The sequence below is a fragment of the Rhinolophus sinicus genome, chromosome 18 (genome assembly GCF_057876585.1).
Source record: "Rhinolophus sinicus isolate RSI-liver-muscle chromosome 18, RSI-T2T, whole genome shotgun sequence".
In the NCBI taxonomy this organism is placed as follows: Eukaryota; Metazoa; Chordata; class Mammalia; order Chiroptera; family Rhinolophidae; genus Rhinolophus; species Rhinolophus sinicus.
In genome coordinates this window covers 19,479,690-19,495,003 of record NC_142518.1, presented here as the reverse complement: position 1 = coordinate 19,495,003, position 15,314 = coordinate 19,479,690, and the positions used below count along the sequence as shown (strand labels likewise).

Below are 15,314 nucleotides of genomic sequence, written 5' to 3'. Positions count from 1 at the left end.
TGGGCTAACAATTTCTTAGCTGGCTGGACATATCTAGGATGAAGTCTTATACATTCTTTTTTTTTTTTTCTCATGATAGTATTTCTTGGAGGCTATTTGTCCCTAATACAGATATTTTCCCCTCATGGCCAGTAATGTTGTGATTTTTATATTGATAAAAATGCAATGACTGATTACATGGGTGAGGTCCTTTTTCTGTGCTTGGGAAGGAGTCTTACTCGCTGCAACCACTTGTTTATCATGAAAGTTTCCAGAGCCACAGCCATCACCTTAAGAAGGGGCTCACCAGACTGCTAAAATATGCCTTGAAATCCATTCTTTTTTAGTGAAAAAATATAATGGTTTCTATCAATTCAGTTTATAAACTTGAGCTCTAATTCATGCCATAGAAGTCTGTATCTTTCATATGTAAAATAACCAAATAAGAATATTTGAAGCGAAACTTGATAAATTAAGAAGTTTGGTAATGGTTCTTCAAGAAAAGAAATCCGGGAATTCTCTTTCATAACAAAAAAGGCTCACAGAAGAATAAAAACGATATTTAAAGTATTGTGACAAGCAAATATTCTCCTTTTCAATCTCCATTGTTATGCAGTATTTTGTAAACAAAACCATAGCCCCAAACAATTACTTACTAGCAAAATATTTGAATCTGGCAGAATTTGATTTGCTCTAGCTGACTGAGACTATGACTCCCAGTTTGTCTTTGATCTCTCACTGCTGTACATAAGCTATCTTGTCCTGCGTCCTTCTCTGCCTGACTCTCCTTGACATTACAAAACAGACCTTTGGAACTACTGTCGGGCTTATTTTATTCCTATAGCTAATTTTAGTTTCCTTTCTCTTTGCTTAGTACATTTGTTTGTTTATTTATTTTGATTTTATTGAAAAGGATGGTTTACATATTCACTCACTGAGACCATATACAACTTAACCTAATTGTAGCTTACCAGACAAGAAAGGATTTATTTTAATGTTTCCTAATAATCAAATAATTACAAAACAAACAAGCAACCACTTACAGAACAGAAGTCACTAGATCAGTATCTGTACCTGTCAAGGGCAAGTTGTAACGTTTTCTTATCAGTTGCCTTCTGTCCTTCCTTTAACACTCCTCTTTTCCCCACTGTCCCCATCATGGACCTTTTCATCATAGATGCTGACAATTCCATGCGTAGTGTTTGGACCAGCAGCATCTGGAAGTATCAACAGGAAGCTGGTCAGAAATTCAGAATCTTTGCCTCTCCCCAGACTTACTGAATTAGGATCTATATTTGAACAAGATTCTCCGGTAGATTCATATGTACATGAAAGTTTGAGAAGCACTGGTGTAGAGGACAGGCTATGGTGTTTATTGTTGAACTGAGTGGCCCTTTTCATGTCTTGTATGGGTACTATGTTACAATTAAAGGAACTAATATTTGAAATTGTGTTCTTTTTAAAATGGCATTAGTTTAAGGCAGGGGTGTCCAAACTGCGGCCCGCGGGCCAACTGTGGCCTGCAATCCATTTTTAATTGGCCCGCAGCAAATTCCAAACATATATTTAGTTTACTTAAATAAACCAGGTGAGGCAATACGTACTTCACCTCGAGTGAGTGGCCCGGCTGTTTATGTATTTTACTGTATATGGCCCTTGGTAAAAAACGTTGAAAAAAGTTTGGACACCCCTGGTTTAAAGCATAAATATACTATAGCTATAAAAGATGGTACATGCTAAAAACAATTCTGTCTGTTACAGATTGTATAAGATTTTTGCTTAACATCATTGAAGCATAGAAAGCAAAACTATCTTTTAAGCCAGAATTCAAAAAAAAAAGATTAGCATCTTTCAATTACCTACATAACATATCCCACAAAATAATACTGAAAAACAAGTATGCTGTGTTACCAGCAAGGTTTGTCTGAGTTACAAAGATCTAAATTATTCAGGCTATCTTGACAATTTTACACTATAGAATATTTTCTATCCAAGCAAAAATATGATATCTGTTACCTGGATAACTATGACCTAAAATTGTGTAAGCTGTTTACTTTTAAGGTTAAGTAGCTACTTCTTACACTATTTTATAAAGTAATAAGTGTCTGTTAAAACAACCAAATGTACTCAAATACAGTGCTGGCCTTTCTAGAAGAAACAGTTATCTGATGAAACTTCCGATTTTCTCTGAGGCTCCTTATTAAATAGAAACTTTGTTTTTATTGTCTAAAATGTTAGAGCCTGTACAGAGTTTGCATACACCTTCAGAGAAGATTAATTCCTATTTTTATGCAGATTTTAATAATTAATTTTGTAAATGTTCACAATTTTAATATTTTTTAAAAGGACACTATTTAGAGTCAAATCACAATAAAATATAAAATGATAGATGAAAGTGGATATTGCTAATTTTTATTCCATTTTAAATTATTTTGCACACATTATGCATGAGGTTTTTTTCAAATTGGTACATATTTACAAAGAATCCCTCCACTTCGTGAGTTTCTGTTGTCTTTGTTGCTATTGTTGCTTTACTTGCATTTACTTTCACCCTGTGGAATACCACTGTGATATGTTAGTAGATTGCCATTATCGGTCATAATTTATCTGATTCTGTACCCTGAAGCTTTGGGTGACCAGAATTATTTTCATATGCCATTTGCTAATATTCCTTCAACAAATATTTAAATGCCTATTATATGAAGAATGTAGATTTTATATTGGGAATGCAATAATAAAACATAGTGTCGGCTCACACCAACTCATACTCTAATTGGAGATGAAGGACAAATAAAAATGCAATTGTTATTGGATATTATAATAGAAGCCTTGGATCAGCCTAGGCAAATACAGAAGCACATGAGAGGGACACTGAACTTCTATGCATCAAATCAGTGTTTTCTTTCCGTATTCTCTGTAACACAGTGTTAGGAGTAATCTCTATTCAAAACTTGTATACAGTTCAGACAGATTATAAATTCATATAACCATTTTGTGAGGTATTTGGCCACAGCATCACAAGTGTTTTGAATGGACAGTTTAAATGATTTATTTTGAACTAATATTTCCACATCTAGGAATTTCTTTAGATAGCAAAGGTGTGCACAAAGGTCTATCTGGAAGAATATTCTGTCTGGTATTGCTTATGATAATGAAACCGTGCCACAGCTACATGATATTATGCCATCTTTAAGATGATGCTCTGGAACATATTCAATGACGAGGAAAAGTATAACAAATATAAAATGAAAAAATTACAAATTAAAATGGACAATATTATCTCACTTTTGAAAGAAAAGATATGGGTATGTGTGTGTAGAAAATGTCAAACTCTGTGTATATGTATACATGGTAGATATAATCTATAATGTGTCTTCAGAGTAGTTACCTCTAGACGGCAATATTAAGAAAAAAATTTAAAATTATCCATATTTCATTTCATATATATATATGAAACATATATATATGTGAAATATATATATATATGAAATCTTCCTAACAATAAATAGACTAATCTTTTTTTGTTTTGATATTTTAGAAAGGCCGTTTTATTTCATACTCATCCATAGAGTTCCTTATACAATTATTATGCATCTGCTTCCTTACAGAGGCAAATATCCACACACATTACACTAACTCTCCCTCTCTCCTTTCTTCATTTTCAGTATCCTTCTTTGGCCTATGACAATAGTCAAAATCCCAGAACGGGTCATAATATCTAGCTCCAAGTGCCCTATTTCTTGCAATTTATTTTGGAGTTGCCAAAAGTTGAAAATATTCATTCATTTTATTTCTGGTATAATCAAAACATTCTCATGTCTCATCATAATTGCAATTTTATTTTCTCACCTTGTCTTAGCTAGAAAATACCTTTGCTGATTTTATTACAGTTTAATAAAAACTGTGTTTCATGTAAGTTTCCAGACATCTATGGAGTGGTTATTTACTCAAAACCTTCACAGTATTTCTTTGACCTTCTTGCCACACCATCAATGAAACATTTCTCACTGATATATTCCTGTATCATATCAAAAATTGTTATTACTATTTCTCTAGATCTAGGACATAGATTTTTTTTCAATGTTAATTGGCTGGTCAATGAAACTTGGTCATTCTACTTTCCCAAAAAAGAAGCACTTATAATTTTCTTTTTACATTCTCATTCTGATTTACTATATCTAAATATTCTCCTTAATTTCAGTAGTAATAGGGATTTTGATAACATTAAATCAACAAGCATTTATTAATCACCTACTACAAGATAGCTTAATACCAGGAACATTGGGAATACAGATAAGTAAGGGGGGGAAAAACACTTTATTAGATTAAGTTGATTATTGCTTCATTCTAGAATATGGCCCCATTAATATCTCTTGTAGAAGCCTGCCCACCATGGCTACTCCCTCATATGGTGAAACAACCAATCTTACTGGCTCTAAGTCAGTTATCCTCAGGCTAGATTTCAGGGTGTTCACAGACCCCTGACATTTTACTAAAATTATAAACAAAAACAAATGCACATTTTATCTGATAAAATAAGTTTTCATCAGGATCTCTGAATAGTGATTCTTAACGCTGAGCCACACATTAGGAGTATCTCGGGAACTTTTAGAAATTATCTATGCCAGCAACTCATCTCAGACCAAATAAACTGTGATCTCTGTGGGGATGCTCTAAGGGACCCAGATCCAGAAAAATCTTGAGGAGCCACTTTAGATGATGAAGTCCACGTTAATGGTGAGCCACCACACACCAGGTACACAAAACCCTATCAACACTGGGTCTTGTCTCCCCAAGTAATCCACTCCAAAGGATTGTGATTGGCACCAAGAAACAAGTGAGTTTCCTCTTCCTATGTATGCTAAAATCCACCCTACAGGAGGAAGGAGACATGGGAAAGTAAGGAGGTAGTCTGTGTGTGTGTGTTTACCTGACCAGATGTATGCAATAGCATGAGTTTTGTCTCAGATATTGACCTCCCCTCATTCAGCAACTTGATTTGTAATTGAACTTTAGAGAGGGAGGGTCTAGAGGCCGAAGGGCAAGGATGATCCTCCTACTTTGCATCCAGTATGTAGGAGCATGAACTCAATGAGGAGCCCGGGGAGCTCATGTCCTTTGGATACTCAGAGAGGATGCAACGTCAGGCAGAAGAGATAGCAACATCGGCATAGTGTTAGCATTTCCTGGAGGGTTGATTGGCAGCTTCAGCCAGCTGGGAAAGAATTGATTCTCAAGTGCTGTCTTAGGCCATGAGCATCAGTGAACAGGTTTGAGGTTGAGAAATGGGAGAGGGCATCTCCTGAGCACATTTAAGACCTTCCCTGGGGACATCCAAACATAACTGAGAGAGATTTAGGGGGAAGAGACTAAAGTTCTGCCTCAGCAGGTGGGGGCTAGAATTATTAAAATTCGAGTTAATAATCTGATTCCATTTTAACTCATGAGTCAATGAAGGTTAGGAAAAGTTGGTTATAAATGAATGTTTTGATTTCCTCCTCTAAACAACTTTGTGATATCGGTAGATTTTATCTCTACTTGTGTGGGTAAAAACAAAACCAAATGTGGCTTTGTAGTATTAAATAACTTGACTGAGGTTGTTCAACTATTAAGAACACAGTTCCGTTTGAGTCTAGTGGTGTAAAAGCTCATAATACTGCATTCTTCAGAAGTAATTACCGAATATTTATTATATACCATGCACTTTTCTTAGCAGAACAAACATACTCAGAAATGCTCTCAGCTTCCTAGTTTCCAGTCTGCATTTAATGAGATTCTGAAATGTTTTTGGTGTGAAGTAAAGGAAGTTGGACCAAATGTGAGATTCAGCACAACTATTAATCTTGAAAAACATAATAGTGTCGATCTAAGATAAGGATGCTATATGTTATTTCACAAGCTACACATAGACATCCATTTGGATATTTTAGTATTCCAATTTCTATAAATGTTAATCCTATTCCCAAATAAAATCTGTCTCATTTCTGTATGGCTTAACCTTGGAGAGAAATCTTGTGACATGGAGGTTTGATTTATGTCAGAGCTCATTTAATTTTGCCGTGTTGTTTTTGTGTTTATTCTAGAATATTATGCTCTTTTTAACAAATTGTGGTATTTACTAAGCCACACTTTATACAAGGAACAGTATGAAAACAGTATAGAATTATCACTAACTAGACTTAGTGATACAGACTTACTTTTTTCGATTCAACTAAACCTCTTCAGATTTCTGGAAACAACTGTTAGACAAAAAATGAAAATATGTAAAATCAAGAAGCCAATACAAATATAAGCATTCTAAGACTGCATTGCTATTGATTGCCAAGAAGACAATTAGAAAATAATTAGGAGTGTATTTATATTTCTACTGATATTGGAACAATTAACTTCCATTCACTAAAGTTCTCTGTCATTATAGCCATGTGTGGCTTTTGATTAATGGTATTAGAAGCTACAAAACTATATTTCTGTGGTGGACATTTTTTTTATAAAATAGAATTATAATTTTCATATGTGGTGTTTGTTGTTAAAGAAAAGTGTCTTTCTTGTTCCAAGGAATAAATTATTGGTCACAAAAGAACTATAGATGGAAATTTAATATATTAATTTGCCCGTGTTTCTTCCCTGCTGAGGACATTATCCTTATTCTGTCTCACGTACAAGTGAATTTTAAGGATGGGATGACTTAGAAATGAATAGTTTTATCCCAGCAGAATTCTTGTTATGCTCTTTCCTTATTCATTATCATTATAATGATAACTGAACGTTATATCCCATATATTTATAGTCCCTATACTAAATACAGAAATAGCCTTTGAAACCCGGTGGGATGGAACGTTTGAGAAAAATTGCATAGTGTCTGAGATCTGTTGAGGTGTCATGCGTTGCTTTGTCACTTACTGGCAGTGTGGTCTTAAACAAGTTACTTAACCTCTCTGGATCCCAATATCTTATTCGTCAAATAATGATGACAATAATACAGGGGACTGCTCTGAAGACTAAATGAAATGGTGTATGTAATATGAACAAAGGAGTGTGGGCCATAGTGTGGGTAGTAGGTTGCACTATTGGTTTAAATTGTTCACCCCTCCTTTTGTCATGTGACTTTTCAGTCTCCCACTAAAGAGATAATGTATATTTTCCTAGTGTTGGAATAAAGAGGAAGTGAGTGTTCTGGATCTTAGCATAAGCCTTGAAGCCTCGTGTGTTCTGCTTGTACCCATGTGCCTCTGCTAGCACCATGAGTAGGATAGTACCTGGTTACTCCGTAAGTCTAAGGGGAATTGAGATAAATGGAACAGTCACTGCAACTAACTCAGGGAGAAGTAGGGCCACACTGGCTGCCACATCCTAAAACAGAAATGCCTACCTGAGCCTATCCCCACATCAGCCAAACCCCAGGCAACCCATAGACACCTGAGCAATAATAGTTTAGTGCTTTAAGCCACTTACTTTCGAGGTAGTTTGTTACTCAGCAAAAACTGAGTGATGCAGTATATGGTCAATAAAGATTAACTATAGCTGCGATTATTTACTATCATTTGAAATAGAAGCCCCCCAAAAATAAATAAAGCAAAGCAGCACAATAATCAGTAAGGTCAAAAACTGTTTTCTAAACCTGAGGTTGTTTTTAAGAAATACTGTTTTGTCTACTCCTGTGTGTTTTCTGAAACTCCTGTCGGCAGACTGCACCTTCTTCAGGAAAAGGAAATGCAAATGCTCAGGGGGAGTTTTGTGTAATCTGCCACTTCTCCAAGGAAAATAGAATCCTATAATAAACACTCTTGTGATCACGGATGTATAAATGTAATGGCAATGGTACAAACACATCACACATGCAAACCCCAAACACGTATCTCCCTCCTACAGATTCTTCCACAAATATTCTGCTGCATCTTATGGACAGAATTGCAGCACTTCTTCTGGAAGCCTCACTCTGTGGCTCTCGGCAGAAGCCAAGGCAGAAATAACCCTTTGAGCTGTGACAGAGGGTGAGGTCAGGAGACATAAAGGGCAGAGTGGGGAGAAGAACCGAAGGCAGAGGTACTTGACTACCCGTACTTTTAACTGCTCACAAATTTGAAGCTTTTGGAAGCATATTAAAATAGAATGTGCTTCAGCTGAATGCAGTTTGCAAGTTGGACTCCACATTTTGGGGTGCATACTGTATAGGTATTGAGCATGTAAACGAGAATAGTTTGTGGGTTTTGATGTAAAAAAAGACTGTATGATAAAATATGGTTTAAAACACAAATAAAAGATGTACTATAATCCTACACTGATCTAACTAGATACTCTAAGAAATGGGGAACAATCTTGTAAAGGGATGAAAATAATAATAATAATTAATAATAATAATGGTTTAAAAAGCTGTCTACCATTAAAGTAAATTGTGAATTCTGAAGGGAAATTGCAGTTTGTTTCTATATATTGCTTTGCCCTTCAACTCAGCTGTTGGCTCTGCATTAATATTCAAGCAGCATCAGTGCCAGTCCTGGTGATTCACTGAGGTATTATGAATATGCAAATGAGCAAGAGCTTTTTATGTCGATGGTTTGTCTTTCTTAGATGTCTGAAGGAATAATTGGAGCCAATCAGCTACTGATAACTTGTATATAGATAACTATTGCTCTGGAACCCAAAACCATTTAATAATTATTCTTATACCAGCCCAATGGGTTGACTTCAATCAATCTCTTGAAAACAGTACTCCCAGTATTCTCTTAAATTGACTAACTTAAAGGTTAAAATGTCATATTATTTTAACTTCTTAGATTATAGTGACAGCATTTTGGAGGTGAAGAGTACATAAAAAGAGGAATTTGTATTAGTCACTGACTTAAGTTTTCCCTGGGTCTTTATTCATTTTTCCTGGGTGTTTAAAAATCAGGGATGCAGGAAGTGGTGGAGTGTTCTGAGTAGATGAATTCTAGAGCTTCTAAACTGTGGAGATAGAATCGACAGAAGGAGGTTGTAGGGGAGAGAAAAAGTTATTTCTCATGTTCAGCAGTGATTAATGTTTGATTTTAAAATTACATTAATGTATCTTAATAATATATATTAAGGGAAAAGAATAAAATTTAACATTTCTGTGTAATTCATTTTAGCACAGACAAACAAGAATAAACTTATCAAGAAAAATAATACTAGATACTCAGGCCCTCTACCAAAACCATCCTCCGCCAGTTACTTGGTCAGGCTAAGAAGCATCTAAGCTTGATCCCCCTCTTTGTATTTATTGGAGCGGGAGGCACTGGAGCAGCACTGTATATCTTGGACCTGACACTTTTCAATCCAGGTGTCCGTTGGAACAGAAAGAATAACCCAGAACCCTGGAACAAATTGGGTCCCAGTGATCAATACGACTTTAATACAAGTGAATGTAGATTACAGTAAACTGAAGAAAGAAGTTCCAGACTTCTAAGTGAAATGTTTCACTATAAAGCTGCTTAGTAGATGAAGGACTTCCAGAAGCCATCTGCACAATTTCTCACTTACTTAGGAAATATTTTCCCTCCAAATGCACAAAATCATGTTGGTGTATTGTGTTGGGGTTTACACTGATCAATAAATATCTGAAACTTGGGGGGAAAAAGGAAAAATAACACCATAAATAAACTAGGTAAATTTTTTATATAAATTTTGGTGGCTCATATTACATCTTGATGGGGGATTTTCTAATGCAATTTAATCATTTTAAATTAGTTCTCAACCAGGGTGACACAGTTAAAAGAGCTGAAATAAGATATATAGTATTTCTATTGTGCCCTATGACTGACAAAAACATTTGATGTTCTAGCACTGTCTCATTTCTATGAAGAGATAACCTTTAAATTGCCACAATTTCCTGAATGCATACAGAGAACTACTTTTTGGCTGTGTGAAATAACCAGCATTCTGCTAACATTTAGTCACTTTGATTTAATTAAGAAAGTACTTCTGCAATAGAAAATGGTTTTAAAAATAATATAGCTAGGTGATTCCTCTAGAGCTAGAAAAAGGAGTTTTCTGCTTTTTATTAAAGGGCAAATACTAAGTAGTTCAGGCTAGGTTATGTTCTGTCTTTGTTGTTATTGCTTGGCTGCTTTGTTTTTCAATCTCAGTTTGAAACAAAGATTTATTTCTTGCATATGTTCTATGTACCACTCAGATTGGTAGGGTAGCTATGTTACTCATAGGTATTTAGAGACTTCGGCTGATGGAGATTCTAAGTTCATAAGTGCTCCCCTACCTGACATGTCAGAGAAGGAACAGTCCTGGAGGGTCTTGCACCAGCAATTAAATGCTCAAGCCCTGAAATGACATGTTTCACTTCTGCCTGTGATGCATTGACTGAAATAGTCACAAGACTTCAACGATTGGAGAAGGAAACAATATTCTCATGTGCCTCAAAGAAAAGGAATATTTATGCACATTAATAATTTCAGTCCCATGATGCAGCATTCATGCATTCTCAATAGAAAGGCCAAGTCATTTGCCAAAGTCGTATTTCAAATTAAAGAAAGAAAAACCCGAAAGACTCTCAAGAATATTCAATAATTGGTAAAACCTGAGACATATTAAAACCATGCTGGGCGAGAGCTCCAAGATGGCGGAGTAGATAAACACTGTGCTTGCCTCATCCGATGAACACATTAAAATTACAAATAAATTATAGAACAGTCAACCTGAAGAACCATCTGAAGTCTAGCTGAACAGAAGTTTTATAATTAAGAATATAAAGAAGAAGCCACATTGAGACTGGTAGGAGGGGCAAAGACACAAAATGGCAGGCCCCATACCTCCGTGTGGTATTTGAAAATAGAGAGGGATATCTCAGGCACAAAGATTCCCCATGGAGGAGCAAGAGACTCTAGCCCCACACCAGGCTCCCCATCCCAACGTACTGGTGCCAGGAAGAGGAGCCCCCACAACATCTGGCTGTGAAAAATAGTGGGGATTATAACCATCCAGGTGGGATGGAAGACTGCAGGAAACCCAGACATCATTTTAAATGACCTGCATACAGACTCACTTGCAGGCACTTACCCTGGGCTCTGGTGGAGAGACAGTGACTTGGGTGGTGTTGGAGGCATATGGGGTGGTATGTGATTTGAAGCAAGAGCTGGAACACAGTCAGAATTTTCCCTGTGTGGGGACTTCCTCTGGTGCAGCCGGCAGGTGGGCGCCATCTTTGCTGTGTTGAGTCCTCCCCTTCACGGCCAAAGCTGAATCTGATTGGTCTGGTGAGCTCCACTGGGAACCTGGCCTGCCCTACGTCTCCAAAACTGGAAGCACTTTCTTGGTGAGCAGCCAGCCCTGCCCACATTGCACTCTTGGAAAACAATTCGTCTGCGGGCCCCAGGCAGGTGGCACCTGGCCTCAGTGTGCTCTAAGACTTTTACTGAGGAGCTCCAGGCTCAGCACTGGCTCCGAACCAGAGTTTACATTAACCTGTTGACCACAATTCTTCCCACTTCTAATGACTACCTGAAATCCTACCTCACCCAACTTGCATACCACATGAGGCTTTATCAGTAACTGAAGCATAGGGGAGCTGGCAGCTGGCAGCAGGCCTCCAGATATTCTGGCTTTTTGTGAAGTTACCCCAGGCCCAGTACTGTGGCAGCCATTCTCAGTTCACAGCATGGCCTCTCTCATGGCCTCTAGGTCTAACACAGGCAGTGACCAACCATGATCGCTTTGTAGCTTCTACTAGATAGACCCCAGCAAATGACAGGCAGTGGGCCTGCAGTGGAACCCCTTCCAAGAGGCTCCAGAAACAACATGCTTGGAGGTTGGCTTCAGACCACAGCAGTGCACTGCCAAATTAGCCCCACAAGTGGCATACTCAAAGAACAGTGTCAACAGGCACCAGAGCCCACTAGGGCAAATCCTGTTCTGTGGGGTAAGCCACCTGCATAGCAGCCCATAAGCTGTGAACGTGGCCAAACCCCACAGCCAACCAGTCTGAGGGTCAGTCCCACCCACTGACATGCCAGTAACAATCAAGGTTCAACTATAACTGGAGAGCACATGCAACCCACACACGGGAGACTCCTGGAGCACCTGGAGCAGGTGACCAGGGAGACTGTGCCAGGGCCCCACAGGGCACCTACTACATAAGGCCACCCAGCCAAGACTGGGAGATGTAGTAGATATACCTAATACATGGAAACAAACACAGAAAGGCAGCCAAAATGAGGAAACACAAAAATACATCTTTGAAATGAAAGAACAGGAGAAAATTCTGGAAAAACAACTAAACAAAATGGAGGCAATCAACCTACCAGAGACAGAGTTCAAAACACTGCTTATAAGGATGCTCAAGGAACTTAGTAAGAACTTCAACAAAGAGGTAGCAAGCATAAAAAGCACATAGAAACCATAAAAAAGAACCAATCAGAGTGAAGAACACAATAACTGAAATGAAGAATGCATTAGAAGGAATCACCAGCAGACTAGATGAAGCAGAGGATCAAATCAGCAATTTGAAAGACAAGGTAACAGAAAACACCCAATTGGGACAGCAAAGAGAAAAAAGAATTTTTAAAAATGAGGATAGTTTACAAGACCTCTGGGACATCAGGCGTAACAACATTCACATCATAGGGGTACCAGAAGGAGAAGAGAGAGAGCAAAGGATTGAGAACCTATTGGAAGAAATAATGACTGAAAACTTTCCTAACCTGACAAAGGAAATATTAGGTTGGTGCAAAAGTAATTCGGTTTAAAAGGTTAAAAGTAATTGCAAAAACCGCAATTACTTTTGTACCAACATAATAGACATACAAGCCAAGGAAGTGCAGAGTCCCAAACAAGGTGAACCCAAACAGGCCCACACCAAGACTCATTATAATTAAAATAACAAAGTTTAAAGACAAAGCAAATCCTAAAAGTAGCAAGAGAAAGGCAACTAGTAACTTATAAGGAAGCTCCCAGAAGATTGTCAGCTGATTTTTCAACAGAAACTTTGCAGGCCAGAGGGATTGGCATGAAATATTCAATGTGATGAAAACCAAGGACCTTCAACCAGACTGCTCTACCCAGAAAAGTTATCATTTAGAATCAAAGGATAGATTAAAAGCTTCCCAGACAAGAAAAAGCTAAAGGAATCCATCACCACCAAACCAATATTACAAGGAATGTTAAAGGGACTTCTTTTTTTTTTTTTAAATATGGAATGCTTCACGAATTTGCGTGTCATCCTTGCACAGGGGCCATGCTAATCTTCTCTGTATTGTTCCAATTTTAGTATATGTGCTGCCAAAGCGAGCACGAGGGACTTCTTTAGGATGGAATATATATGTATAATAAAATGGCAATAACTACCTATCTATCAATAATTACTTCAAATGTAAATGGGTTAAATGCTCCAATCAAAGACACAAGAGCGCTGAATGGATAAGAAAACAAAACCCTTACATATGCTGCCAGCAAGAGACTCACTTCAGATTGAAAGACACACACAGACTGAAAGTAAAGGGATAAAAAAAAAATTATTTCATGAAAAAAAAAAGCTGGGATAGTAATACGTATACCAGACAAAATGGACTTTAAAACAAAGGCTATAACAAGAGACAAAGGACCCAGTAATCCCACTTCAGGGTATTTTTCTGAGGAAACCCAAAATGCTACTTTGAGGGGACATATGCATCCATACGTTCATTGCAGCACTGTTCGCAATGGCTAAGATGTGGAGGCAGCTTAGGTGTCTATCGATGGAAGAATGGATAAAGAGGAGGTGGTGGTACATATATACAATGGAATATTGCTCAGTCAGGGAAGCCAATGGGTTCCTGCCATCTGCAGCGGCATGGATGGACCTGGAGGGTATTGTGCTGAGTGGAGTGTCAGACAGAGAAAGACAGATGCAATGTGATTTTGCTTATATGTGGAATCTAAAGAACAAAGTAAACAAATAAGACAGTAAAACTCATAGACACAGAAATCATTGTTATAGTTGCCAGATGGGAGGGGGTTGGTGTAGGATGAAAAACAGGGTAAGGGATTAAGAAATACAAATTGGTAGTTACAAAATAGTCATGGGGATGTAGAATAAACCATGGGGAATATAGTTAATAACATGGTAATAACTATGTATAGTGCCAGGTGGGTACTAGACTAGTGAAGGGTACCACTTCTTAAATTATGTAAATGTCTAACCACTATACTGTACACCTGAAATTAATATAAAATAATATTGAATGTTAACTATAATTATAAACCAAAAACAACAAAAGAACAAGACAAACAAATGAGAAACAGAAACTCATAGACACGGACAATAGTTTAGTGGTTGCCAGAGGGTAAGGGGGGTGGGGGGGGAGGTGAGGGTAAGGGGGATCGAATATATGGTGATGGAAGAACTGACTCTGGGTGATGAACATACAATGGGATTTATAGATGATGTAATACAGAATTGTACACCTGAAATCTATGTAATTTTACTAACAATTGTCACCGCAATAAATTTAATTTAAAAAAAAAAAAAAAATTTAAAAGGGGGAAAAGGTGAAGGGCAATAAGTGGTCCAAATTTCCAGGTATAAAACAAATAAGTCATGGGGATGTAACGTGCAACATGGGGAATATAGTCAATAATTTGATAGCATGGTCCAGTGTCAGACGGTTGCTGGACTTATCATGGTGATCACTTCTTTGCGTATATAAATGTTGAACAACTATGGTGTACAACTGAAACTAATATAATGTATGTTAGCTATATTTTTTAATTAAAATCTTTTTACAAAACAAAATAAAAACATTCTGGAAAAATATGTTGTGTGTATCTGTATTTTATTATTTTTGTATGCCCTATGACTGACTTAAAAACATGTGTATGTGTGTATGTTAAATATATGGGCATTAAATATATATGCATTCTATATTCAGAGCTGGATTGAGTTTGGGCTAGACATACAGGTGCTGAGCAGGAAAATCTATTACAAAGGATACCTAAAATGTCAATGAAAATCAAAGAATTGGAGAAAATGTATTTTTCAGAACTGTTCTTTGGAACTATACTGAATACAATTACCGGGTATGTTTTATTTTGACAAGCCACTTAGGGTGAGACTGCTGTAGTTTTTCTTTCATTCTCCTTCATTTAACATCCTTATCTTTTTTCCAACTTTACTGAGGAATGATTGACAAATAAAAATTGTATATATGTAAGGTGTACAACATGATACTTTAATATATGTATACATTGTAAAATGATTACCACAGTGAAGCTAATTAACATATCTATCACCACATATAGTTACCATTTTTGTCTCTAGTGAGAACACCTAATATCTATTCTCTTAGCAAATTTCAATTATACAATATATTATTGTTAACTGTAGTCACCAT

General features: G+C 36.9%; 1 non-coding gene and 1 pseudogene across 1 annotated transcript; one reads left to right on the top strand and one right to left on the bottom strand.

Moving 5' to 3' along the window:
* The first annotated feature begins 7,219 nt into the window (after positions 1-7,219).
* LOC109457528 (cytochrome c oxidase subunit FA4 pseudogene) lies at positions 7,220-9,403 on the top strand (annotated as a pseudogene).
* A 3,727-nt stretch (positions 9,404-13,130) lies between these two features.
* Positions 13,131-13,237, bottom strand: LOC141569821 (U6 spliceosomal RNA). The gene has a single exon (XR_012493601.2). It is a non-coding gene; the product is annotated as a U6 spliceosomal RNA (small nuclear RNA).
* Between the last annotated feature and the right edge of the window lie 2,077 nt (positions 13,238-15,314).